This window comes from Dipodomys merriami, unplaced genomic scaffold (assembly GCF_024711535.1).
Source record: "Dipodomys merriami isolate MVZ:Mamm:240054 unplaced genomic scaffold, mDipMer1.0.p SCAF_912, whole genome shotgun sequence".
In the NCBI taxonomy this organism is placed as follows: Eukaryota; Metazoa; Chordata; class Mammalia; order Rodentia; family Heteromyidae; genus Dipodomys; species Dipodomys merriami.
In genome coordinates this window covers 2,233-28,400 of record NW_027206527.1, presented here as the reverse complement: position 1 = coordinate 28,400, position 26,168 = coordinate 2,233, and the positions used below count along the sequence as shown (strand labels likewise).

Below are 26,168 nucleotides of genomic sequence, written 5' to 3'. Positions count from 1 at the left end.
AGCCAAATGGCCAAACTTGCAGCAGCGACTGCAGCAGTTGTTGCTGCCTCTTGCAGCATGGGCCAGGGCTCCTGCAGCTGCTCAGGCACAGCCAGAGGCAGAGAAAAACTCCAGGACTGACACAGCCTCCTTCCACCCAATCTGCCTAAGATCTGGGAGCTGGATCGGGAGCAAAAGGAGAGGGGTTCATATGGGTGTTGGAGGCATAGGCCTGCAAAACCCCATCTGAGCACCTGTGTGCTCTGAGGGTGCATGCAGGCATGCATTCCTTCCTTCCAATTTATTTATTTTTGTTGGTCGTGGGGCTTGAACTCTGGGCCTGGACGCTGTCCCTCAGCTCTTCAGCTGAAAGCAAGTGCCCTACCACCTGAGCCACAGGACCACTTCCAATTCTTCTCGGGGAGGAAGGGTCACCCTTTCCTCCATGCTGGCCAAAGGTTCTGCCCCCGGTGCAAGGCTCAGGTAATGGTTTGCAAAAAGTACCATTCGTGCTTCATCTTCTTAATCATGTAGAACAGCACCTGGAGACCCCCCCTATGTGTAATCAACTGTGCTTTACCTGCTTTTACAACCTTGATTAGTGGAACTGCTCCACTTTTGTTGACAAGGATTAGCTTTTTCTGTTTAAACTCTCATTGTCTGTGCTCCCATAAAACTGTTTAACTCTCTGCCCCTGACTGAAGATTTACTTCTCCTGCTTGTGTGCTGTATATAAACATGTGATGTTCCAATAAATTTTGTCTATACTCACATGGTGTAGTCCCTTCTTGCCTATACCACACATCGTGTTCCCAGATCCCGTTGTGGAAACAGCAACAGATGGGGTTATGCCGGTTGATGCCTCTGACATCTCCCCCCTTTTTTGTTTTTTAAGTACAACCGTAAGCAAGAGATCCTTTGCAGAAGGGATTTGCAGAAACTATTTTGGAATGTAGACAGCAATATCTTGACAAGACATAATGCAATCAATCCTGTAGAAACACTATGGGTAAAACTGTGCCACCAGGTATGAGGGTCCAATTGGTTTAGCACAGATGCAATTCCCTCAGCCAGACCTTCATATCCCACGCCAGGGAGTTGTGCCAAGAAAGTCTCAATGACTTCCTGCTGTAACTAGTGGATGTCCCAAGTCAAATTTCCTTGCAAGACCGGCAGGTGGTAGTGAAGTCCCTGCCAAGTAATGTTAGAAGTGTTGAATCAAGTAGGAGTGATGCACAGTTTATTGAGCTCTAATCACACTTGAAGGTTAGCTGTTTCTGCAGATCAATTATCTGGTCTCCCATCCACTGCACCGTGTGTTGCAGGGTGTTCAGACGGGAATCAATGTCCTGTTTAATATTGTGCTGATGAGTCTATAGCTGGTGACAGTCCAGCCACTTCTCTACAAAGTCCTTGGTTTGGATGGAGGAATGCAGGGCCACTCCGGCAGTCGCAGCAGTCATGGTGATAGCAGTCATTTCAAGGATCACAGCTACACTCAGACCCAGGAATCTCCTAGTTCTCTTCAGCAGTTGCTGGAAGACTCCTGTCAACAAACCAACAGTGGGGCTCTCCTGCCAAGGTCGGGTGAGATTAACAGGCACCCAGACCCCTAAGCGAGATCTTAATATCAGGAGAGACTGAGAAGGCATTTTAAAAGAAATAGTATGATTTAAGCATGTAAAGAGTCCAGGCTGCGTGGGTTCTCATTGATTGACACTGTCCCTGTGGGCTAGTACATAGGAAAGTTTAATACAACCCTGTACAGTAAAAGAATGGTTCCTGTAAAATGTATAATTTGCCTCATGGGCCCTAGTAAAGTGACCAACCCAATTCTGAGTTGTATAAAATTGCGTGGCAAGTTTTATAAATGCCACTGCTCAGGCCCTAAGTGTCCCCTGAAATTTATATGTGGCCTATGAGGCACAAGGCCTCCATCATGTCAGGTGAGCAAGCCAATGGGTTCTACATGATTTATAACTCCATTGTATAGACGTCACCATCAGAAGAATTATTAGTATACCAATCACCAACATGCTTTTCAGAATAATTGGCAATGAAACATCCATGAGGACCTCAATCTATAAATGAGATGTTATCATTATGCTGTATAATCTTTCCTCTAGGGTTTTGACACTGAGACCACTGAATAGAAACATAAACAAAATTCAATAATTAATGTCCTGTCATACTAGGTTAGGTGGTTGCCCAGTCTTATTTGTATAAGAATGATCCTTACCAATAAAATTTAAGGAAATTGTGCTGAATCGCCCCATATGATTGTTGATTTTATCATCAGGCAAGATGTATGCCCATACCTGTCTTCTGGTTGGTAAGCAAGGTGATGTCCCTAAACACAGTGGTAAAGACTCAAATCCTAAGGAAATAATATAAGGTATTCCTTCCTCACCTGGATGATTAGGGTCTGCATGATCCCATGGTGGAGGAAAATACGTGCTGTCATTTGTGTACGCCACTGGACCTTGGTCTAGCTAATCCACTAATTTTAACAATGGTGGGTGAGTGATATAGGCCCAATATGCATGTTCACTACCCACTGCAGAAGTATTCACAAGCAGTGCAATCATGGCCAAAACAGATATTCAGGTATTCTAGGGGTTTTTGTACTGACCAGGGTGGCTTCGGTCTTGTGTCAACACCTTATTCTGACCCCATGTTGCTGGGGTCAAGCTGGTTTTCTTAAGATAAGGATGATGGCTTCCTCCGGACTTCAACCTTAGGTATGCAAAGCTGCTTACTAGATCTTCTTCCTCAGGGTTGTGTTGTGTTGTTTTTGCTTCTCTGGAGGTCGGATGAGTCAAAAAGGGACCCAGATGTTGCCAGTGGATCCATCTGGAATGATAGAAACACTGTTTTCCCTTATGGGGCATTAGTCTTAGTCTTCATTGATTAAATTTTTTAAACCATATGGGAATAGATAGTGAGATGCTGCTAGAGGGATAAAATGCTTTTCAGCTTTAGTGAAAGGATCACTTTGAGTGAAATTTTAAAAATTTAGAGTAAATAAGGTTAAGGCAAAAGTTTCCCTTAGGGATTCCCCTTTTTTGTTTTTTTAATAATTGAAGCTTAAATGTTTTATGGGTGTGTAAACAGTTGGCATTAGTCTACACAGGTTGATTAAAGAAGTTTTACCTAGGGACTAACTTTAGTAAACTCTCCTAATATTTTTCTGATTGTACACTGGCTTTTATAATATAGTGTGGGGTAGTTTGTCAAGGTGACAACTTTTTACTAATTACATTTTATTCCAAACTAGAGTTTAGGCATAATTTTTTAACTTTTCATAACTGTATGGACCCTTTTGGGGGGGGGCTATAGCAGCATAGCCTGTTTAGTACTTTGGTTTGTAAAAGATTTAAATAGTCTAGGATGTTTAAAGGTAAGATCCATAAGAAGTTCCACTTGTAGGTGTTCAGTGGCAGTTTTGTAATTGACAAACAAGTTATAAAAGCAGAACGAACAGTTAGTGATTACAAATTGCATCAAGGCAAATAGGGTGGTTAAGTCCACACAACTGCCTGTAGACATCCTGGTATCTAGGCTGGAGATGGGGGCATTGCACCCAGTTTCAAGGCCTGGAGGTGGGACAAGTCTTACCTTGAAATCCTAGGAAAACATTACCTCCCCAAATACGCCAAAGCATTGTTTAGCTCCTCAAATAGCCTAGGAGGGAAAGGCCATCCTTTGGAATACAGATGTTTAGTGTGGCTCCTGGTGCTTAACTCTCTACTTAAGCCCTTATCTTCGAAAATTTAACATTTGGTCTAAATCTTGATATAAATGATCTTTTTAGTAATTATCAGACCACAATTTTGTTTTATTTTGGTGTTTATACCAATGTTTCTCTCCTTACTTGGGACTTATTTGTCTCAGTTAAATTTGAATTTTCTCCTTCCTTGTTCTAATTAATACCCTATCTGTTTACTTTTGATCTGGTCCTAACAATTTCATATTTTATTCTTAAACAAATTTATTTGGTTAGTGTCAGCCCAGAATTTACTGCCAATTATGGTTTTAAGCACATACAGAGCAGTTTGGATTTAAGCTATTCCCCACATTTCACAACCTCAGCCTTTTACAGCCAACTATTACAAATGGTTGACAAGTTCTTGCCCAGTTAGGCATGCTTATAAAGTAGCTTGCCATGACCTCAGCTCTGATCAATTTTAGAAGAGCCAAACATTATTGCCAAAGTCCCAGGAGTGCTTCTTTCTTTGTTAGGGTAAACGCAACCTTGACATTTCCCTTGGTCACTGGACTTGAACTTAGTGCCTGAGTGCTGTTTTTCAGCTCTCCAGTGCAAGGATTGCACTTTGCCACTTCGGTCTCCAAAGCAACTCTGCCCGCTTTTTTGGCACTCTGCTGGCTAGTTAGAGATGATAATCTTTCTCTGCCTGGACTGGCTTTGAACTGCAGTTTGTAGATCGCTCACCTTTGGTCCTCAGCTCCACCCTCATCTGGGCCCCCTCCCATTTCTGGAGTTCCCTCCATACAACTGGTCTCTCCCTCTCTCCACCCAGATCCACCTGAACTCCCATCTACCTCACTTCCTTTTCTCTCAGATACTTCTGCTACCAGGATGATGATGGAGGTCATGTGCTCCCTCTTGGGGGAAATATGGCTCCTCTAATAAACCTTGTAATAATCTTTCTCCTTTGCCTGCCTGCCTCTGCATGGTCCCATAGGATGGATGTGTCTGATCCTCTTTCACTGGTGGCTCCATACTGGGATAGGTTCTCCAGTGCATTTGCTCCCCCTGCACTTCTGAAGGGAGTTCAAACAGCTGCCCTGGGACCTATTCTGAGATCCTTCACTCCAGTCACCAGAGGACCATCAAGGTAACTTTCTCCTGACTGAGTGCTCTACCAGCCCATCCAGCCCCACTAATTAATTCCCACTCCAGGGTAAGTGACAAGTTTGTCTGAGGTTGGGGTTTCTGATTCCAATATCAGTGGTAAGGCCACCTGAGCCTTTCTGGGCTAACTGAGCCCCACCCTCATCATCTGACCAAAAACTTGGCCAAGTGCTGGAATTAGCCACTAGAGGCCTACCATGGCCCAAGGACCCACCTTGGACCAACATAAGGACAGTCTCCACTGGTGGGGCCACCACCTATTTAGGAGCCAACCTGCACTGCAGAGGACACTCTACTCTAGGCACATGGCTTCAGGTCACTTACCATGGGAAGGACACTAAATTTCTTTACATTAAGGCCACCTGGCCTTGGAGGGCTGTTCAGTCCCCATCAGTTAAATTTGGCCCCACATTTAAAACTCCACTTCTGAGAATGCTTGAGCAAGTAGCTCTCTCTCTCTCTCCCCCTCCCCTTAAACTCTGCCTCTTGCCAAAATTACCTGCTTGTAACCTCTTTCACAAGTATTTCATATGCTAAACGCTTTGGTTAAGCCCTGGAAGAATGTAACCAGTAATTGCTTGTTTCTACTCATTAGATAGGAAATGGGTGAGTTTAAGTCTAAACTCCCCGAAATAAAGGCCAACAAGTTTGGATATTACCAAAAATGTATTACTCTTCTCTCTAGCATTGAGCAAGTGGTGGATGTGCCAAATTGGCATCTTGGTACTTCAGCTTGGTACTACCCCTCCCCCCTCCCCTGTCCTGTGGCGCCATTATGCTAGGCCAAGTGTATGTTCCTATTGCCTCCTGTTCACTAGGTTTCTTGTTGGCAAAGTTTTGTATTTTAAACTGACCACATGGTTCCATCATAATTAGAAAAGTAGTTCCACTAAAATTTCAAAACTTTAAAAGTCTATTTTAAAATCTAAGCACGCTCTATAATCTGTGCACAAACATTTCTGTCTGTGTCTTATTTGACTATATGTAAGTGATTATGGTTTCAAGGTTACTCTGCCTACTAAAAATCTTTGTCAATGGAAGCTGTGAATTAATCTAAATTGCTTTAAAACTTTGTGACCTGACTAAGCCAAAGAAAAAACAGGCAGTTTTAAAAGACCTTGGAAAAGGACTTAAAAAAGACAATGTCCTTTACAAAGTAAATGAAATTGGTAACTAAGTTGGCTGTGAATTATGTCATTCCTATGTCCATCTATGCTAAAAGTTAACTATTGTACACTGACCATGGCTAGTAAACTAAAGCTAAGGGTTTGATTCTCTAGTTTTCTCCCCTGTGTGCCGATCAACTTCAATTAAGATCAAGGGACCAGAGTGACTAGGCCCAGGCACAGCTGCCTAAACCAGTGGCACCAGCCTGCAAAAGCCAGTGTAAACCAGGTCTCTAACCAGTATATGTAGAAATATTGCAGGTTACCAACAGGAGGTGCAACAGTCCATACATGCTGGGAGATGCCACAGTCTCTCTCAGACTCTGGCCTTGCTTCATCTCACATGACCAAAAGCCTGTTAATTAAGGGTAAAACACAAGCCACATTAGATATTTGGATCTGTAAATGTTCATCGCCAGAAGTTAGACCATACGGGGTCTATGAGCAAAGGATAGAAATTGATTTCTATACTATTTTACAATTGGAGGTAAATTCCTAAAGGTAACTCAGACTGCAGAAAAAAAATGGCCACTCTTTCTATTCACTGCCCACAGGACAGCCTACAGGCAAAGAATATACAGCCCAGTGTTTCAATGATGCATTTAAATGCAAATTAAAATAACTTTACAAAAAGGATTTAAAATGACATCCCCCTTGTAAAAATTTGAGAAGTTGTGGGGAGTGGCTGGCCTCCCAGACAAGTTTAAAAGATAAATTTTTCCTAAAGGTTTATTTCAAAGTAAAAGTATTCTAGTTTGCCCTTAAAGTTTTTTGTAACAGTTGCCAGAAGGCCCACAGTAAAAGATAGGGCAAGTTTGTCAAATGTAATTTAATAAGTAAAACCATGCTTATAAAACTACTTCCAATGACCATCTTTGTTGCTTTTAGTTGGAGTAAAAGTGACTGTTTGTAAAAAAAAAACAAAAAACTCATTGATCTGCAGTTCGAAGCCAGTCCAGGCACAGGCAAACTAAAGTCCCTGTGAGATTGTCATCTCTAATCTGCCAACAGAGTGCTCAAAGCTGAGTTGTTTTGGAGTTTAAAGTGGCCAAGTGCTAGTCCTGAGCTGGAGAGCTGAGGGACAGCACTCAAACCCTGAGTTCAAGTCCAGTGACTGACCAAGGAAAGTGCCAAAGATGTATTTATCCCAACATAAGAAAGGCACTCCAGGGACCCTGACAATGTTAAAACATCCAGATGCAATTACTAACAAATGTTTGGATGACAAAAGTGGTATCAGGTCCTGAGTTACTTGAGCTTGGTCCTCCAAAAAATTGATCAAGCCAGAAGGTCATAGAAAGATAAGTTTGTAAACATGCCTATCACCCATGTTGGTCTAACTGGGCAAAACTTTCCAGAGATCTGTGATAGTGGGTAATAAAAGCTAAGATTGTAGAATGTAAATCCCAAAACCCCTGTATCTCCTCAAAGTCCTAATTGGCAGTAACTTTTGAGCTGGTTAAATTCATCTGTTGAAAAGCTTGTAGAGCTGAGATTATGTTCCTATTGAGATCTGTCTAAAGGCCTACATAGGTAGGCATTCCTCTGCCAGACAGAAAATGCTTTTATAAACCAGGGTGTTAAACAGGCTATGCTGCTGTAGCCCAAGAAAAGGCCTGTACATTTGTTATAGGTTAAATGTTGTCTATAAGCCACTTTAAGCAGGCTACCCAGAGGCAGTGGGTCATAGAGTGCCAATCAGTCTCAGGTTAAAAGCATCTACTGGGCTTTCTTTTAAAAATCTCTGACAAGTAATTGTTAGTCAATTGTGAACAAGTTATAGGTAACCTCCATCTCATTGATCTCCTTGTTGCTTTAACTGGAAATAAAAAGAGCTTTTGTAAGAAAGTTCAAAGCCATCCTGGGCACAAAAAAAAAAAAATCCTTCTAAAACTCCATCTCGCTACTAATCAGCACAGAACGAGGACTATCCAGCCAAAGGCTGAAAGTGGCATTGTGACTCTAAGTAGTAGAGCATTAGCCTGGAACAGAAGGACTCAGGGACAGTGCCCAGGCCTTGAGTCCAAACTGTAAATGCCAACCGGGACAAGCTATCCCAGGAATGGATGTTGAGACAATGGCCAGGACAAAGTCAGTCCTGTCCATGGAAAACCATGGAAAAGAGTGAGAGATGATACCCTAAATGGAGTCACTTTATGCTTTATGCATTGTTTCTGGCAAAACTGGAGCTTCAGTTTCCACCCCCACTACAAAGGCAGAGGAGGGGTCCCGCAGAGCAGTGGGGACCTCACAGATGAAGTCCTTCAGGGGATGAGGCCTCACAGAAGAGGCTGCAAAAAGGGGTGTACCTCACTGGGAGGCCGCAGAACTGCGGGTGCCTCATGGGGAAGGCCACAGAAGTGAGGGTGTCTTGTGGGGGAGGCCGCAAAAGAGGGGAGGGCCTCACAGGGGAGACTGCAGAGGAGGGGAAACTGCAAAGGCAGTACACAGAGGAGGAGTTTAAACTTAAACTCATCCATACTTTTATCTTCAGTTGCAAGGGAAAGAGGGAGAGGGAAAGAGGAAGAGGGAGAGAGGGAGAGAGGGAGAGAGAGAGAGCCAGAGCTATCTGCCCAAGCACTCACAGAAGTGGAGTTTTAAATTTGGGGCAAAATTTGATTGAAGGGGCTCAGCAGCCCTCCAAGGCCCAGGTGGCCTTAATGTAAAGAAATTTAGTGTCCTTCCCATGGTAAGGGACCTGATGCCATGGGCCTATATTAGAGTGTTCTCCACAGTACAGGTTGGCTCCTAAAGGGGGTGGTGGCCCTGCCAGTGGAGAATGTCTTCATGTTTGTCCGTGCGCATTCCTTGGGACATGCGGGAGGGGTCCTTGGGCCAAGGTAGGCCCCTGGCACTTGGTCCACGTTTGACTCTGATGGGGGAAAGGGGGGCTCGGTTAGTCACAGAGGCCCAGGTGGCCTTACCACTGAGATATCAGAATCAGAAAAGCAGACCTCAGATAAACAGGTCACTTACCTTGGAGTGGGACTTAATTAGCAGTGTTGGATGGGCTGGTAGAGCGCTCAGTCAGGAGAAAGTTACCTTGGTGGTCCTCTGGTGACTGGCGGATAGGATCTCAGGATAGGTCCCAGGGAAGCTGGTTGAACTTCCTTCCGAAGTGGAGGGAGGATCAAACCCACTGGGGAGCCTATCCCCACAGGGCGACCAATGTAAGAGGATCAGACAAAAATCCATGCAAGGGGACCATGCAGAAGCAGGAAGGCAAAGGAGAAAGATTATTACAAGGTTTATTAGAGGAGCCATATTTCCCCCAATAGGGAGCACATGACCTCCATCACTATCCTGGTAGCATGAGGATCTGAGGGAAAAGGAAGTGAGGTAGATGGGAGTCGAGGTGGGTCTGGGCAGAGAGAGGGAGGGGCCAGTTGTATGGAAGGAACTCCAGAAATGGGAGGGGGCCCGCGTGTAGGTGCTCATACTTCGAGCTCATGACTCTACCTGATTCTGGGGCCTGGATGAGCTGCCTTGATCTCTTCTAAGTCATTTACCACATGAGGGTTTTCTGAACTCATACATCACCGCAAACTGCTAACATTCCTCCCTAGCACATCTCTCAATATATTTTTTCCATCATATATTTAAACATATTTATGTGTATACATTCTCTACCCTCCCCCAACTCCACACACAAAGGCATAGACCTTCAAAACAAAGTTTTTCTTTTTTTCCTTGCTACAGTGTCTAGAACCTAATAAACTCAATAGATACAAAAGAGTGAGTTGGGTACTAGTGTCACACCTGTAATGCTAGCTATTCAGGAAACTGAGATCTAGAATCACTTTTTCCATTTATTTTCCATTTTGATTAAAATTTAAGCATTAAAGGAACTTTTAAAGAGAATCAAGACTTCCTTTTTTCTGGAGGTTTCCTTCACTCCCTTTCACCTAGTCCAGCTAAATCTGTGTCCCCTGGGAGCTATGGCATCCCAGAAAATCCATAGTCCCCCAGACCCCAGTTAAATTCAGACAGAATCCAGCATTGCCTTTAGTCATGTGGTGGGCAGAGCAGAAGGCATCCACCACGTGTGCTACCCAACACCTCTAATCCACACCTGTGCCACTTCCATACTCCCAGCCACATGAGCAGCATTGTGTCACCATCGCTTGCACTGGCATAGGCTTTCGTGGTCATCAGGATAGATGTCCTGAGAGCTATTTCATCTGCACAAGGTGACATTTCCTGGGTCCAGGTATATTGCTGATCTGGGAAATCACTGGCATTGGAGCAAGCCAGGGCTGCTGCAACCGCACCATAGGATGCATCTCTCTGCAGCAAAACCTGAGGCCCTTCCTTCCTAGACACAATGGAGATCCTAGACAATTCCCTGCTTGTCCCTGGATGAGTCCATGAATATATCCACAGCCCTCATCTGTCAGAAATGAACAAAGAGTACAGAATTGTTCAAGTCATTTTCCTTCTTCACAGAAGGGTGCACTATCATCCTGGCCCCCCAGAGCGAGGCAGCACAACAAATGGGCGGATCCACTTGGTTTTCATCCCAACCTAGGAATGATATTGTCCCTTCTCATGTTGCTAAGGAGTCAGGATCACATCTTTGTAAACAATCGGTTACCAGGGTAATAGGGTCATAGAAGGAAGACAAGTCATTCTAACCATCAGTGGACCATCCCTAGTCAAGAGACAGTGTACTTTGAGAGGCCATTGCTCAAAAACAAACATCCTCTTTACCTGCTAATGAAACTGCAACTCCACTGCACCTCACCTTTGTCATTACAACAACAACAACAAAAAGAAAAGGAAAAGGGTGTTTTGGACTTTCTTGTCAGGACTGGCTTGAAACCACAATCCTCAGATTTCAACCTCCTGAGTAGTGCCAAGCTTTTTCATGAGACAATTCTCTCAAATTAACCACCAAGAAAGAAGCTAAAAGAAATAGAGAAAAGTCCAGGACTTGAGCTGAGGCTCAACTGGAAGATAATGGACAGCACCCATGCCCTGATTTCAAACCTATGACCAGCACACCATCATCATCATCATCATCATCATCATCATCATCATCATCATCATCATCATCATCATCATCATCATCATCATGTGAATAAAAAGACTGTAAGAGCCTATTAAGAATATTAAAATTGAGGGCTTGGAAGGTGGCTCAGTGGTAGAGCTCTTGCCTTGCATGCATGAGGCCCTGGGTTTGATTCCTCAGCACCATATAGCAAAAAGGAAAAAAGCCGGAAGTGGCGCTGTGGCTCAAGTGGTAGAGCGCTAGCCTTGAGCTGAAGAGCTGAGAGATAGCGCCCAGGCCCAGAGTTCAAGCCCCATGAGCAACCAAAAAAAAAAAAAAAGAATATTAAAATTGAGTGAGCCAGGCACTTTTTGGTGGCTGACATGTAATCCCAGTTAGGAGCATGAAATCTCAGGATGGTGGTTAAAATCCCACCGGGGCAGGAATTTCCATGAGGCTCTGATCTCCAACTAACCAGCAAAAATGCCAGAAGTAGAGCTGTGGTTCAAGTGGTAAAGTAACAGCCTTGAATGAAAAAGCAAAATAACAGTGACCAGGCCCAGATACATAGGGCAGGACTACTACTAATTAATTAATTAAATACAAATACACAAATAAAAATCAGAGTGGAAGATGAGCACAAAACCAAGAGAATTGGTGGTTTACACCTGGAGCTCAAGCTACACAAAAGACAGAACTTGAAGATCTGGGTTCCAAGGCAACTGAGGCAGAAAAGTCCCTTAGGAATTTGTGAGTATGTATCAGGTGTGGGTCTTGAACCCAGGGCTTGAAATAGAATTTTTTTTTCTTAAAGGTAGCATTCTACCACTTCCTTTCTTTGGGGGATGAAATGGAGATAAGTTTTACGGACTTACCTGCCTGGGCTTTCAACCCCAATCCTCAGATTTCAGGTGCTGATACAGTACTCTTATCTTCTATGAGATTTTTATCTTCCATGAACTGCCAAAAGTAAAAGAAGCCAGAAGTTGATCTGTGTGGCTCAAGCCACAGAGACTGCTTGCTTTGAGGGAAAACAAACAACAAAAACCCTCATACACAGTGGCCCTACCCTGGTTTCAAACCCAGGAAGTGACCAGGCCCTATGTTCAAGTCCTAGGACCACCACCACCAGCAGCAAAAGAATGACTCAGGGACAGGGACTAGGCCCTGAATACAAGGCCTAGAAACAGCATAAAAAATAAAAGAAAAACAAATTCAGAGACTGTGGCTAGGCTCCAGAGTTCAAGGTCTACAACCAGCACCAGGACACACATACACACACACACACACACACACACACACACACACACACACACACACACACACACACACGAAATGAACAATAGTATAAGAAGGCAAAAGAAGAAGAGAAAAGTCAATAAAATATTTTTAAGTAGTGGCTCATGCCTATAATCCCAGCTACTGTGGAAGCTGAAATTTTAGGATTGTGGTTCATAGTCAACCTGGGCAGGAATCTCCATGACACTTGGTTTTATGTGTGCTAGTCCTGGGGCCTGAACTTGTGCTGTTTTGCACAAGACTAGAACTATTCTACTTCCCAGCTCTTGGTGATTAATTGGAGATGAGAGTCTGAACAACTTTCCTGCCCTGGCTGGCTTTGAACCACCATCCTCTGATTTTAGAGCCTGGCTAATGTCCCTGTTTTCCCATGAGAATCTTTTTTTTTTCTTTTTGGTTGGTCATGGGGCTTGAACTCGGCCTGCACACTGTCCCTAAGCTCTTCAGCTCAAGGCTAGTGCTCTACCACTTGAGCCACAGGGCCACTTCTGGTTTTCTGGTGATTTAGTGGAGATAATTGTCTCATGGACTTTTCTTCCCAGTCTGGCTTTGAACTGCAATCCTCAGATCTCCCCCTCCTGAGTAGCTAGGATTACAGGTGTAAGCCACTGGCACTCAGTTTTTTTTTCTTTTCTTTTTCCTTTTTTGTGGGTTGTGGGGCCTGAACTCCAGCTCTGGATGGTGTCCCTTAGCTCTTCAGCTCAAGGCAAGCACTTTACCACTGAGCCACTTCCCAGCTCCGCCATGAGACACTTAACCCTTATGAATTACCAAATTTGTTTTACAAAGCCAGATGTTGAAATGTGGCTTAAGTTTTAGAGCCTGCCAGCCTTGCTCAGGACATGGGAGAGACTCCAGCACAGTGACCTTGCCCTGATTTCAGGTTTAGGAACAGTCACCACTCCCTGTGTTCCAGCCCTAGGATCAGAACCAAATAAATAAATAACTCCCCCATTTTCACTGTATTTGATGTTGGCGTAATTTGTGAAGGTGAAGGGAAAAAACAAATTGTTTAAATAGGGATACAGTTAGACCTATTGCAACAATGAGATGTACAAGAAATTATTTCAAAAAATGAACTTTACAACATTTGCCTGGTGGGGGGGTGTAGAGGACATTATATAAACAAAGCCATTCATGAAGCTGTTGCTCAAGCTGTTACAGTATGCTAGCCTTGAGAAAAAACAATACAAAAAATGCTTCATTCACAGTGGCCCTGCCCTGACTTCAAGCCTCAGGAGAGTGGCCATGTCATGAGTGAAGCCCTAGCAAGAAAAATGAAAATAAATAAATAAATAAAGCCAGAACTTTATCTGTGGCTCAAGCCATGGAGATTGCTAGTCTTGAGAAAGAAAAGGGAAAAACCTCAGACACAGTGGTTCTGCCCTGATTTTATGGCTAGCAAAAGTGAAGGCCCTATGTTCAAGACCTAGGACCAGCAATGAAGAAATAAAAATACAACAACAACAAAAACTTGGCAAAAATGCCCAAGTCCTGAGTACAAGCCATAAGAGCAGCACCTAAAATAAATGCAGAAAGAAAGAAAAATACATATAGAGCCACAATTTGGACTGTCTTGAGGTGGGAAGCCTACTAGTCTTGAGAATAAATTAGGAATAATGACCAGGCCTGGAGTTCAAGTACTATAACAAGCTCAAAAAAAAAAAAAAAAATCTGTCGGGAACCAAAAGGAGTCTCTCAACATGAAGATAGGCTTGACTATCTCACCAGAACATCTTGTGGCTGAGTTTACAGAACCACTCTCAGAAATCCGACCCTTTCATCCTGCCTTATGCAAACATCCTGCAGCTGCTAATGACCACCCTTTCACCCTGCCCTATGCAAAAATCCTGCAGCTGCTATGGCCAATGAAAATTCTTCCTTATTCCAAGCATATAAATACCCCTGTGTGAAAAATAAAAATTTGCAGCTTGACCAGGATCCCTGTCTTGCTGTCATTCTTCGTGTCTCTTGTCCCTTCATTCCTTCTCTGTTAGGTTCATTGCCCTCGTTGACGTCCTGCAGGTTGGGACAAAAATCCACAAAAAAAACTTCAAAACAAAAACCTCAGAAACAGTGGCCAGCCCTAATAATAAGCTAGATGACCCGAACTTACAAAAAAGAGAAAAAGAATAATAAATTAAGTGAAAAGAAGGGCAAAAATATTAGAGCCAATTCAATATTTCAAAAATATGGTTCACACCTATAATCCTACCTGCTCAAATGGCTGAAATCTGAGCATTTGTGGTTTGAATCCAGCCTGGGCAGGAAAGTAAATGAGAATTCTTTTCATTTATGCTATTCCTGGGCTTAAACTTGAGTTTTACTCAAGGGTAGAGCTCTACTACTTCCTACCTGTTGCTGGTTAATTGGTGAAAAACGCCTCATTGATTTTCATGCCTAGGATGGCTTTGAACCTTGGCTCTCAACTTTCAAGACTCTGTATAGTCATCTTGGCTTCCTGTAGTACTTTTTTCCTTTCTGTATTTTTTGACAGTTGTGGGGCTTGAACTCAGGACTTGTGTGCTGTCCTTGACCCTCTTGTACTCAGAGAGCCTTGTGCTCTACCATTTGTGCCATAGCGCCACTTCTGGGTTTTGAGTGGTTAATTGGACATAAGAGTCTCACAAGGACTTTTCTGTCTGGGCTGGCTTCCAACTGAGGTCCTCAGATCTCAGCCTGTTGAGTAGTTAGAGCCATAGAACACTTATCTCATATTTGTTAGGTTTTAAAAAAGAGATAGCTGAGTAAGAACAGCACCATGCACGTGGTATTCAGGTAAGGGGTAGGTTTATTCAGTAGACCTGCTGGGACCAGGCAAGGTTGGCATTCCTCATGGCTGGGAAAGGCCTTGGAATGAGAGAGAGCTGGGAAAGAGAGGAAAGAGAGGAAAGAGATAGAAAAGAGCAGAGAGAGCAGAGAGATGAGACAGAGCAGAGAGAGAGCAGAGAGAGAGAGCAGAGAGAGCAGAGAGAGGGCGTCTGGGCCTGGGCTAGGCCTTATCTAGGGTACGGGTGGAGAAAGGTGTGGCCACATCAAATTCAGATGTGACCTCAGTGGATGCAGATGTGACCTCTTCCAGGTGTCCCAGTTGCCTAGGTAATGCAGGTACTGGGTGGAGACTTTGCTGTGAGGAGGGTGGAGTCTGCTTGCCATCCAGGAGCGGACCTTACAATATTAACCACCCCCCCCCAAAAAAATGTGCTATGGCTCAAATTGTAAAACTTCCATCCTAGAAGGGGGGAAAAGCCCAGCACCTCAAGAAGACTGGCAGGTCAAGCCCTAGGATGACCATAAAAAAATAAAAACCAGGGCTGGTAAAGTGGCTCAGTGGTAGAGTGCTTGCTTGCCTTGGATGCATGAGGCCCTGGTTCGATTTCTCAACATCACATAAGCAGAAAAAAAAGCTGGAAGTGGTGTTGTGCCTCAAATGGTAGAGGACCTGGAGCTGAAATGCTGAGGGACAGCACCCAGGCCCTGAGTTCAAGCCCCATGACCAGCCAAAATAAATAAATAAATAAAAGCCAAATACAAAGAAATAAATACAACCACCAAAAATAAAAAGGAAGAGTAGTGCACTGGCTAAAGATGTAGTGCCTGCTAACTTAGAGGGGGTGGGGTGCGGAGTGGGAGAAAGCATGGAGACTGGAGACTGGCCAGGCCACTTTGAAGCCCTGGGATTAACACAAAGAATAAAAACAACAACAGAAAGGCAGAAAGTGAGCTTTGGCTCAAATAGACTATCAGCTTTAAATCAAAAACAAAAACTAAACAACACTGACCAGGCCCTGTGTTCAAGCCCTAGGTCCAGAACCAAAACATAAGAAAAACCTAGCCAGGTGCCAAAGGGTCACACCAGTAATCCTAGCTACTCATACTCAGGAGACTGAGTTCTGCGGATCACAGTTTGATGCAAGGAAGGAAAGTCCAAGAAACATAATAAACTACTCAGAAAAAGCTGGAAGTGGTGCTGTGGCTGAAGTGGTGAGCAAAAGTAGCTCAGGGACAGAGCCCAGGCAGAAGAGTTTAAGCCCAAAGGCTGGCAAAAAGGAACAAAGAAAAAAAGAAAGTGAGTAATTAAGCTGTGGTTCAAGGTATGAAGCCTGCTAACCTGGAGAAAAAAGGTAAAAAATGTAAACAAAAATATTAAAAAATTATTCCCAGAACCACATGCTCCAGTGCACTTTTCCCTACATCCTTAGTGTGCAGACAACCAGGTCAATGCCCCTGCTATATCCTGTATCTCAATGCCAAAAATTTCAATTATTTGAAAACTGCCTTCCGAGAATTGCCACATAGGGACCACATTGAGAATTATTGACCTCAAAAATATTTATTAACATGATTTCTTTTATTCTTGTGATTTTTCTATGTCCTTCTCATCATTACTTCCCTAGCACCTAGCAAATTAACTAGAATAAAAATATAGAGACATATCTGCTTATTGAACATCTACATGTATATTTGGGATAATAAGTTGGTTTATATGGGGTCATCAACACTGAGCATTTTTTACAATGAGCCTCATACTTTGTAAAAAACAAAAACAAATAACACATTTAACCCTCAAGAACTCTACATTTGCCAGTCAGCTGTCACTCATACCTGTCATCCTAGCTACTAAAGGGAAGCAGGTGCTTGTGTTGTTCAAAAATAGTAATGTTGGAAGTGGCGCTGTAGCTCAAGTGGTAGAGCGCTCGCCTTGAGCTGAAGGGCTAAGGGACAGCGCCCAGGCCCAGAGTTCAAGCCCCACGGCCGACAAAAAAAAAAAAAAAAAAAGTAATGTTACAAAGATAAGGAAAAGCCGAGAAATTATTATAGACTAAAGGAGATCAAGTATACACAACTATATATAATTCATGATTATGTACTGGTATTAGTACTGGAGAAAAAAAATGACAGGGACAGAATTGAGCCAATTGGCAAGACTGAAATATAGACAAAGATTAAGCAAAAGTATGGCATTGTGATTAATTTACTGAAGCCGGTAATTACTGTGGCTATGTAATAACGGGACATTTTTATCCTGAGGAGAGCAAGATTAAAATATGTAGGAATAGAGGACTATGATATATACAAGTTAATCTCAAATGTATGTCCACAAAGAGAACATACACACAAATAAGTGATTAAGCGAATGAAGGAAAATGTTAACTATAGTGAATTTTCATAAAAAGCACACAAATACTGTTTATATTCTTTTTATGACTTTTCTTCAATTTGACCATTTTTAAACAATACTAGATTGAATAGTGAAGAGATGCACTTGAACTGCAGAAGATGAGTTTCCGACGAGTGTTCTATGAGGGTTTCATGGAGAATGCAAATATTAGGGGATAAGAATAAAAGATCAAGTGTTACCATATGAAAAATTATGGAAATCCAAACATTCAGACTATAACAATAAAGTACCAAGAGTAAGTTCACAGACAGAAAATAACTCAGGACTACTGTGGGTTGAGGGAAGGCAAGAGGCATGAATGGCTTAATGGCCCAAAATTTTTGTTGAGGATGATGGATATGTTTGGGACAAGATAAAGGTGATGGTTCTACAATACTGGAAATGTAATGAAAGTCACTGAATTGTGGTTATAATAATAAATTTATTACTATTCCCCTATAAAGAAAAACAATCATCCCATTTTAGAGGCTACTGTTTCCAGGAAACTCTCTGACATTATATACTCACAGGAAACTGTACTCTTTCTTTCTTACATTCATATATTTATTGTTTTTTTTTTTTTAGGTAAAACCCTGCTAGCACAGGCCAGCCTGGAACTTGCAATTCTGCTACTTTGTTGCTTGAGGAATGTCTTTCTTCTACCCAAGACATTCCATAACAAAATTTATTTTCTAATAACAACAACAACCAAAAAGATCAAGTATTAAGGTCCTTACCCTAGGACTTAGGAGCAAACAGGACATCCTGATTATATCAGTTCCCTCTGTCCAGAGAGCATTGTGTGCCTGGGGCTTACTGGTTTACAGAATGTCTCCTGAGCCTGGGAAAGACAGGCATAAAAGGAAAAAGCATCCCAAGTCCTGTGCATGAGCAGGCAATGGAATATATGTTGTATTAAATATTTCTTTGGATATAGAACCTCCCTGCCCACTCTGACCTTGGATATGCACATAGTTCACAAGTCACCAACAAAGAGCAAGGCTTTTGCTCTTACTTCCATATTGTAAATGGTTACTATCTCAGTTTTTATTCACTGAAGTGTCACAAATAAATGAATCACAATCACCAAGAAGTAATAACTTACCCTGGCCAGTTTGTCTGGTTTGCAGGAGATGTGTTGGGAAAAACATCTCTGTTATCTCTTCAGAAAAATCTTCATCCCCTGAAAAAAACAAAGTTTTACATGAAAAACATTCCAGAAAAACTGCTGAGGATCACAAGAAAGGTGAGAAGGAAGAGGAGTGAAGGCAGCAGAAGTATGCATAACAATTTAATGAGCATGGAATATGAGTGCTTATAGAATTTTTTCCTTTCCTTCTCAAGTTTTTATGATGCATTGTTATCATTATCCATTCTTTCACTATTAAACTTAAATGTCCAATTAAGACAAACATTTCTGAGACTTTTCTTCCACCACTGGTTAAGCTGAAGCTACAGGCGTTAGGGATAATAATAATCACTCGGCCTTCTGAGATTTCTGGGCAGACTTTGTGGCCTTGCCAGCTCCTGCAGACTTCTTGTCCACATCTTTGATGCCACACACAGCAACTGTCTCCTATCACAAACAGCAAGATGACCCAAAGGAGGATAGTCAGAGAAGCTCCCCACATACACAAGGCTTGCTGGAACCATATGAACCATGACAGCATCACTAGACTTCAGGAATTTAGGACTAGCTTCCAACTTCTTACAAGATCTCTGTTCAAGTTTCTCTTTCCAGTCAGTAAACTTGCAAGCAATTTACGCTGAATGACAATCCAGGACAGAGGCATAGTTAGCACTGATTTGGCCTGGATGGTTCAGGAAGGTCACCTGAGCAGTGAAGCTAAATGCTTCCTTGGGTGGATCATTCTTGTTGTCATCACCCACGTTGCCACCCCAAACATCTTTGGGTGACATGCTTATAGAATTTTTTTGTGCATAGTATGTCGATAGATGTTCTTAATGGGCTTATAAGAGAGGTGGGCATTATCACACTTTGGCAATAAAGATAATGAAGGCTGGAAGAGGTCAAGAATTTCCACAAGATTTCTTAGCAAAGGTTAGGAGTTAAACCTTGGCCTCCACTCTCAATGCTCTTTGCGTCACATTACAGAAGAATGAATGGAGAGTATGAAGCAGATATTGTATAAAGTAAATGGAATTCAGGGCTGGGAATGTGGCTTAGTAGTAGAGTGTTTGCCTAGCATGCATGAAGCCCTGGGTTTGATTCCTCAGTACCACACAAACAGAAAGAGACAGAAGTGACCCTGTGGCACAAATGGTAGAGCACTAGCCTTCAACACAAAGAGGCTCAGGGACAGAACCCAGGCCCTGAGTTCAAGCCCCAGGACCAGAAAAAAAAGAAAAGAAAAAGAATTTAAAAAATGGAATTCAAGTTTTGGGAAGAGTTTCAGGCAGAGAAAATGAGTGCCAAGATTAGGGGGTGAAAGCATAGCAGGAAGTTTAGTATAATCACAGCATTTAATGTAAACAAAGGAAAAAAGCGACAAAGTAGGATCCAGCAAAGACTAAGCCTTTACATCCTAGTAAGATTTCAAAGTTTCTAACGAAGAGATGAGGAACCACTGAATGATTTTTAGAACAGAGACAAGTAAGATCAAATTTAAATCAAAGGAAGATCATTTTAATGGCTGAGTAGAGAACTGATCAGCACTAATCTAGGAACAAAAAAGGAAGTAAAATTGAGGGAATAATCCATGATCCAAGTGAGCAAGATGATGTTTAAATCAGCGGGAGAAAGGATTAATGTTGGAAGGGTGCTAAGGAAAATGCTATCTTGATGATGGGAAAACAGAACACCTCACTGAAGAAACATGCAAACATATGGGTAAGTCAAGAGCAAACTATAATCAAGACAGCCAAACATACTGTCAGGAAATATTCCTTCTCTCTTTACACACCTAAATCCTATCCATTCACTCACTTTGAGACCAGCCAAAGGTTTTAACCTTTAGAATCTATATATTTCTTAATCATCAGTCTATAGCTTAAAGGGCAAATTGTTACTGCTTTATCTGACCATTGTCCCCCAAATTTCCTGGGATTGGTGGGAAGAATGTATCATAGCTCATTTGTGCCTCTCCCTTGGCATTTAAGAGAAAGAATTAAAATGACTTAGCAATCCCAAGTATAAGATGGATTGTGAAGGTGATCTCATTAATACCATCCTTACCAACGTAACTCATTTAAGCAACATTTAACTATATCCTAATATGAATAAAAATCTAAAACCTGACTCGTAGGTTGTCATCCAACTAAATCCTACTGGGTGCAAGAAATTAATCTAAAAACATAATGACATACCTATATCACAAAATATTGACAAAATGATCCAATAGCATGCAGAATTTTTTTCATTTATATTTATCTCATTCTGTTCTAAAAAATTATTTAGTGTATACTTAGAATGTAAATAATATTCCAATATATACATTTAATTTACAATGTTCAGATATACAATGTATTATGTTTGAGTGTTAATAACTTTTTTTTGGTAAGTGTTGAGAACAAAATGAGGCAGGTCACTGCTGTGGCTCATGCCTGTAAACCTAGGTATTTGGGAAGTTGAGAATGGAGGATTATAATTTGAGGTCAGCCTTGGCAGCACAGTTTGTGAGATCCCTTCTCAGCCATAGTCTGTTACATTAATATGTGCTCATCCTCCTACACTAATGTGAGAGTCCAAAATTAAGAGGATCTCAGTTCCAGCCCAGCCTGGGCAGAAAATTTTAGGAGATTCCATCTCAACAGAGAGGCTGGACACAGTGGCAAGTGTCTGTGATCCTAACAATGACAGGAAGACTGAAATCGGTAATTGTAGTTCAGGCATGCATCCAGGCAGGAAACCATACTCTCCCTGAAAACAGTCAAGGGAAAGCAGGGCCCAAGGCATGGCTCAGTGGTAGAGTGTCTGCTTACTAAGTTTGAGTGAGCTGAGCTCAAACCCCAGTACCATCATAACAAAGGAAAACAATGGTGGAAGATCACTACCAAATACTTTCCACAGAATTAAGTATATATTGGGCAGGAGTGTGGCCCAGTATTAGGCTAGGGATGTAACTCCATGGTAGAGTACTTGCCTGAGGCTTTGCATTTGGTGACTGGCATTGAGATGAGGAGAAGTTGCATCGAAAGTATGTAGGATGGTGCTGGTGGCTCACGACAATAATCAGCTACTCAGGAGGCTGAGACCTGGAGGATGGACGTTTAAAGCCAGCCAGGCAGAAAATTCTGTTTAGATCTATCTCCACTTAGCAAGAAAAAGACAGACTGGTGTCGTGGTTCAGATTAGTAAGACATCAGCTGAGTTCAAGCTGTGGTCCTGGCACCAAAAACAACAATAACAAAATAAATAAATAAAGGAATAAAGTGTGGGCTTTGGAGGGACTTTGGAGAAAGACAGGACTCTCCCAAAATCGGAAGACATATTCTTAGGCAAAGGGATGGCAAGGACCAAGAATGCTGATAGAAAAAGATGACCAACACTACCACAACAGCAGGTTCCTACCTTTATCCCCGTCAGCTACTTCCATTTTTTCAGTACTTCATTGAGATATCATTAAATGCCAACATCACTGCTGAATTCTCAACAAATATCACTGAGGAGGGCTGGCAAAGAGTGAGAGGAGTTGGGCAGGAGTCTCTTTTCAGAGTCATTTCTGGTGAACATATTAGACAAAAATCCAACTGTTTAGAAAATCCCTCAGAGTCCTCTGAATGGTATTTAAAGTTCAAGATTCCCATTCCTACACCAAACAGATGCTGATTACATGAACAAATGCAGTTAATTGCAGAAAAAATTTTATAAATAACACAACTGTCATATTGAGGAGTAATTAGAAAGAATGCAACTATCTAAACACATCACAATGGCTTTATGTGTTTCCTAAGTTAAGACTTCTAAAAAGCAGATTTTTTAATCTATTATATCTTTGGAATCATTAAAATAATTACCATCGCTTGCTTATGACTATTATGCCACTTATTGAATACATTATTTCATTTTTGTTTTGTTTTGTTTTGTTTTTGCCAGTCTTGGGGTCTGAACTCTGGGCCTGGGCACTGTCTCTCAGCTCTTCAGCTCTTCAGCTCAAGGCTAGTGCTCTACCACTTGAGCCACAGTGCCACTTCTGGCTTTTTCTGCTTATGTGGTACTGAGGAATCGAACCCAAGGCCTCATGCATGCAAGGCAAGCACTCTACCACTGAGACACCTTCCCAGCCTCTGAATAAAGTATTTAATTTAGTACTTATTTTAACAACCTGTAAGGAATTAGATTGGGTTACCTTACAGATGAGAAAAGAGTTCAGGATCGCAGGTCACATGGCTTTAGTAAAAGACAGATCTTCATTTTGACTCAGTGGATAACTCCAAAGCCCATCATAGTTAACTGCCATCTCAATACTTATGTTCAAAAAATCTTTTTTCCTTTTTTTGTGCAAGTCCTAGGGCATGAACTCAGGGCGTGGGTGCTGTCCCTGAGCTTCTTCAGCTCAAAACTAACACTCTATCACTTGAGCTACAGCTCCACTTTGGGCTTTTGATAGTTACCTGGGGATCAGAGTCTCACAGACTTTGCTGGTGAGCTGGCTTTAAACCCAGATCCGGCGTCTCAGTTTCCTGAGTATCTAGGTTTACAGGTGTGAGCCACCAGTACCTGGTCAGAAAACATTTTATAAAAAGGAATCAAGCTTTTACATAGACTAAGGAATCATTTATTAGTAAGATGTTATACAATTGTCTAGTCTGACAACAAACAAAAAAGAAAATGTCCCAGTCTGCATAAAATCCATACTAAAGGAGTAAGAAAAGTTTCTCACTGAGAAATATTCGCTTTGTAGAAAACTTGAAGACTAGTTATTTTACAGTTGATGAGAAATAGAAAAAAATCAAATGAGGTTTAGAGATATTAGTGGCAAGCACACTGACAGTTCAAAGAAGTAAAACAGAGAGCCATCTTTAAAAGCACTGACATGTGGAAAATTTTAATTTGGCAGCTCTCAAACTTGCTAGTCTCAGGACCTCCTAATACTCTTAAATTTTGAGAGCTCCCAAAGAGCTAATTAAACAGGTAAGGTGGCTCAGTGGTAGAGTGCTTGCCTTGCATGCATGAGGTCCTGGGTTCGATTCCTCGGCACCACATAAGTAGAAAAAGCCAGAGGTGGCACTGTGGCTCAAGTGATAGAGCGCTAGCCTTGAGCTGAAGAGCTGAGGGACAGTGCCCAGACCCAGAGTTTAGGCCCCAGAACTGACAAAAAAAAATGTAAGTAGAGCCAGGAACTGGTGGCTCTCACCAGTAATCCTAGCTACACACTCAGGAGACTGAGATCTATAGATTGCTATTAAAAGGTAGCTGGAGCAGGAAAGTCAATGAGATTCTTATCTCCAATAAACTACTCAGAAAACAAAACAAATCAAAACAAAACAAACCCAGAAGTACAACTATAACTCAAGTGGTAGAGTGCAGCTCAGAATCAATGCCTAAGTGCTGAATTCAAGCCCCAGGACTGGCACAAAAATAAATAAATTAAATAAAAAATAGGGTATACACATGCATTCGCATGTGCATGCACACACACGAGAGAAACAGACAGATATATTAAAAAGTAGAACTCAGCTAATGAGCAAAGCATCAGGTATTGAGTCCTAGTTTCACAAGCCAAACAAAAGAAAATTTAGAACTCAAGTGCTTATGGTAGTTTTGTAAACTTAAGAACAAAAACACTGGGGATGGGAAGGTGGCTCAGTGGTAGAGTGTTTGTCTTGTATGCATGAGGCCTTGAGTTCAATTACTGAGCACCACATAAGCAGAAAAAGTTGTAAGTGGCGCTGTGGCTCAAGTGGTAGGACACTAGCACTGAGCTAAAGAGCTGAGGGTCAGCACCCAAGCCCAGAGTTCACTCCCCACAACTCACCAAAAAGAAAGAAAAAGAAAGAAAAGAAACACTACTTATTAATATACGCTTATTGAAAAAAACTGTATTTTCCAAAAAAGGTAAAATTTCAGCAGAATAGACCCATTGTTTTACATCTTTAATAAATCACTTCATCCTTTAGCCTAATGAAAGACACCTGTATTCTCTCATCTGTTTTTATACTGTCTGTTGGGTTATGTTGTTTCAAGTATATGCAGAAAATCTACCTTACAAAGTCACTTAGTTAGGAAAGGAAGAAGTATTTTAGTTGCCTTCTCAGATTATCAATAAAGCTAATGCTGGCATACTCCTTAATATTACACTAAAACTCAACTAGTGGTCATCTCTTAAAATTTAGTTGTAATGAGATACATAGCAATGAGCCTGAAGCTATACCATAAGATTTTCTGCTTGGATGTATTAAATTAAAATCAGTTAGTCTTTTCTTTTCTTTTGCCTGTACATGATTTGCTAACATCACACATTAAATAATGGGAAAATACTCACACTGAGTCACACAAATCTTCCAAATGCTGACCAACTGTCCTGAAATCAATGAATATAGCTGTTATTATCAACACAGATTTCATCAGCATAGTCTGTAAACAGCACTGGGAAGCTACAAAGCTCAACAGAGCAATAAATACATTCTATAAAATTGAAACTTAGTTTGAATGTGTATCATGACTCATACATCGTTGCTTTTCTTGTCGTAAAGGCTCATTTCATTCACTTTTAAGAAATGTTCACCAAATAAAATTCTAGTCTCTATGACCACTTGTATACTTCAGAGTGAAAATGTCATTCCATGGCAAAGTAAATAGTTCATTTAAACACTACAAAAGGGCTAGGCACTGGTGGCTCATGCTTGTAATCCAAGCTACTCAGGAAATTAAGATCTAAGGATCATGGTTCAAAGCCAGCTCAGGCAGAAAAGTCTGTGAGACTCTTATCTCCAATGAACTACTCAGAAGAAGCCAGAAGTGGTGCAGTGGTTCAAGTGGTAGAGCACTACCCATGAGAAAAAAAGCTTAGGGCAACATCCAAGCCCTGAGTTCAAATTCTAGGACCAGCTTAAAACTGAATTCATTGGATTCCACTTTCTTAAAATAGCCAATTAGCAGAGAATATGTCTTAGAAATATATCTAATTAAATGTTAAAATAAAACAACCCTTAAGATTCATTTGTCCAGAAATTACATTTTATACTAACTGCCACATTACCTTATTACTATAAAAAATGAGCAGTTTCAACATTCATATTTTCTAAGAGATACAGGCTTTAAATTGTGGAGGCAGGGAGGGGGAAGAGTGTCACTCATGTTTTAGGTACTACCACCTTTTCTGCCTCAATTCAAGATGGGATTAAGGATCCCACAAGTCACGAGGCACAGATGAAGTATCTAGAGATATAAAGAAACATCAGCCAAACTGAGGACAAACTCTGAAAAGAGCAATCTTTAACTGTACTCACTGGTATGAACAATATCAGTATGAGGGATGCTAAGAGGAGTCTGACAGGGGAAAAAAAAAGAAGACATAAGCAAGAGGCTGATGTGTCTGAACACCTAGATGGGGGAAAGTTGCAAAAAGAATTCTACATGAAAATTCTCACTGCAAAAAAGAGAGAGATGCAGGGTACCAGTGGCTATCCTTGTCAGACTGCTACTCAGGCAGCTGAGATCTGGGGATCATAGTTGGAAGCCAGCCTAGGAAGAAAACTCCATGAGACTCCTATCTCTAATCACAAAAAAAACTG

The 26,168-nt window shown here is 41.7% G+C and overlaps 1 long non-coding RNA gene across 4 annotated transcripts in view; it reads right to left on the bottom strand.

Moving 5' to 3' along the window:
• The window catches only part of LOC138821413 (uncharacterized), a 31,735-nt gene extending 6,709 nt beyond the window's left edge, over positions 1 to 25,026 (bottom strand). For 2 of the 4 annotated variants that reach the window (XR_011370152.1, XR_011370149.1), the window contains exons 1-3: positions 11,887 to 12,277; positions 2,612 to 2,832; positions 752 to 1,525 (exon numbers count right to left, since the gene is read on the bottom strand). This is a non-coding gene — a long non-coding RNA (uncharacterized lncRNA). Of the gene's footprint in view, positions 1 to 751; positions 1,526 to 2,611; positions 2,833 to 11,886; positions 12,278 to 14,213; positions 14,701 to 22,002; positions 22,154 to 24,916 lie in introns of those variants that run through there. The other 2 variants (XR_011370150.1, XR_011370151.1) reach the window with 2 other exon arrangements.
• Positions 25,027 to 26,168: the final 1,142 nt, after the last annotated feature.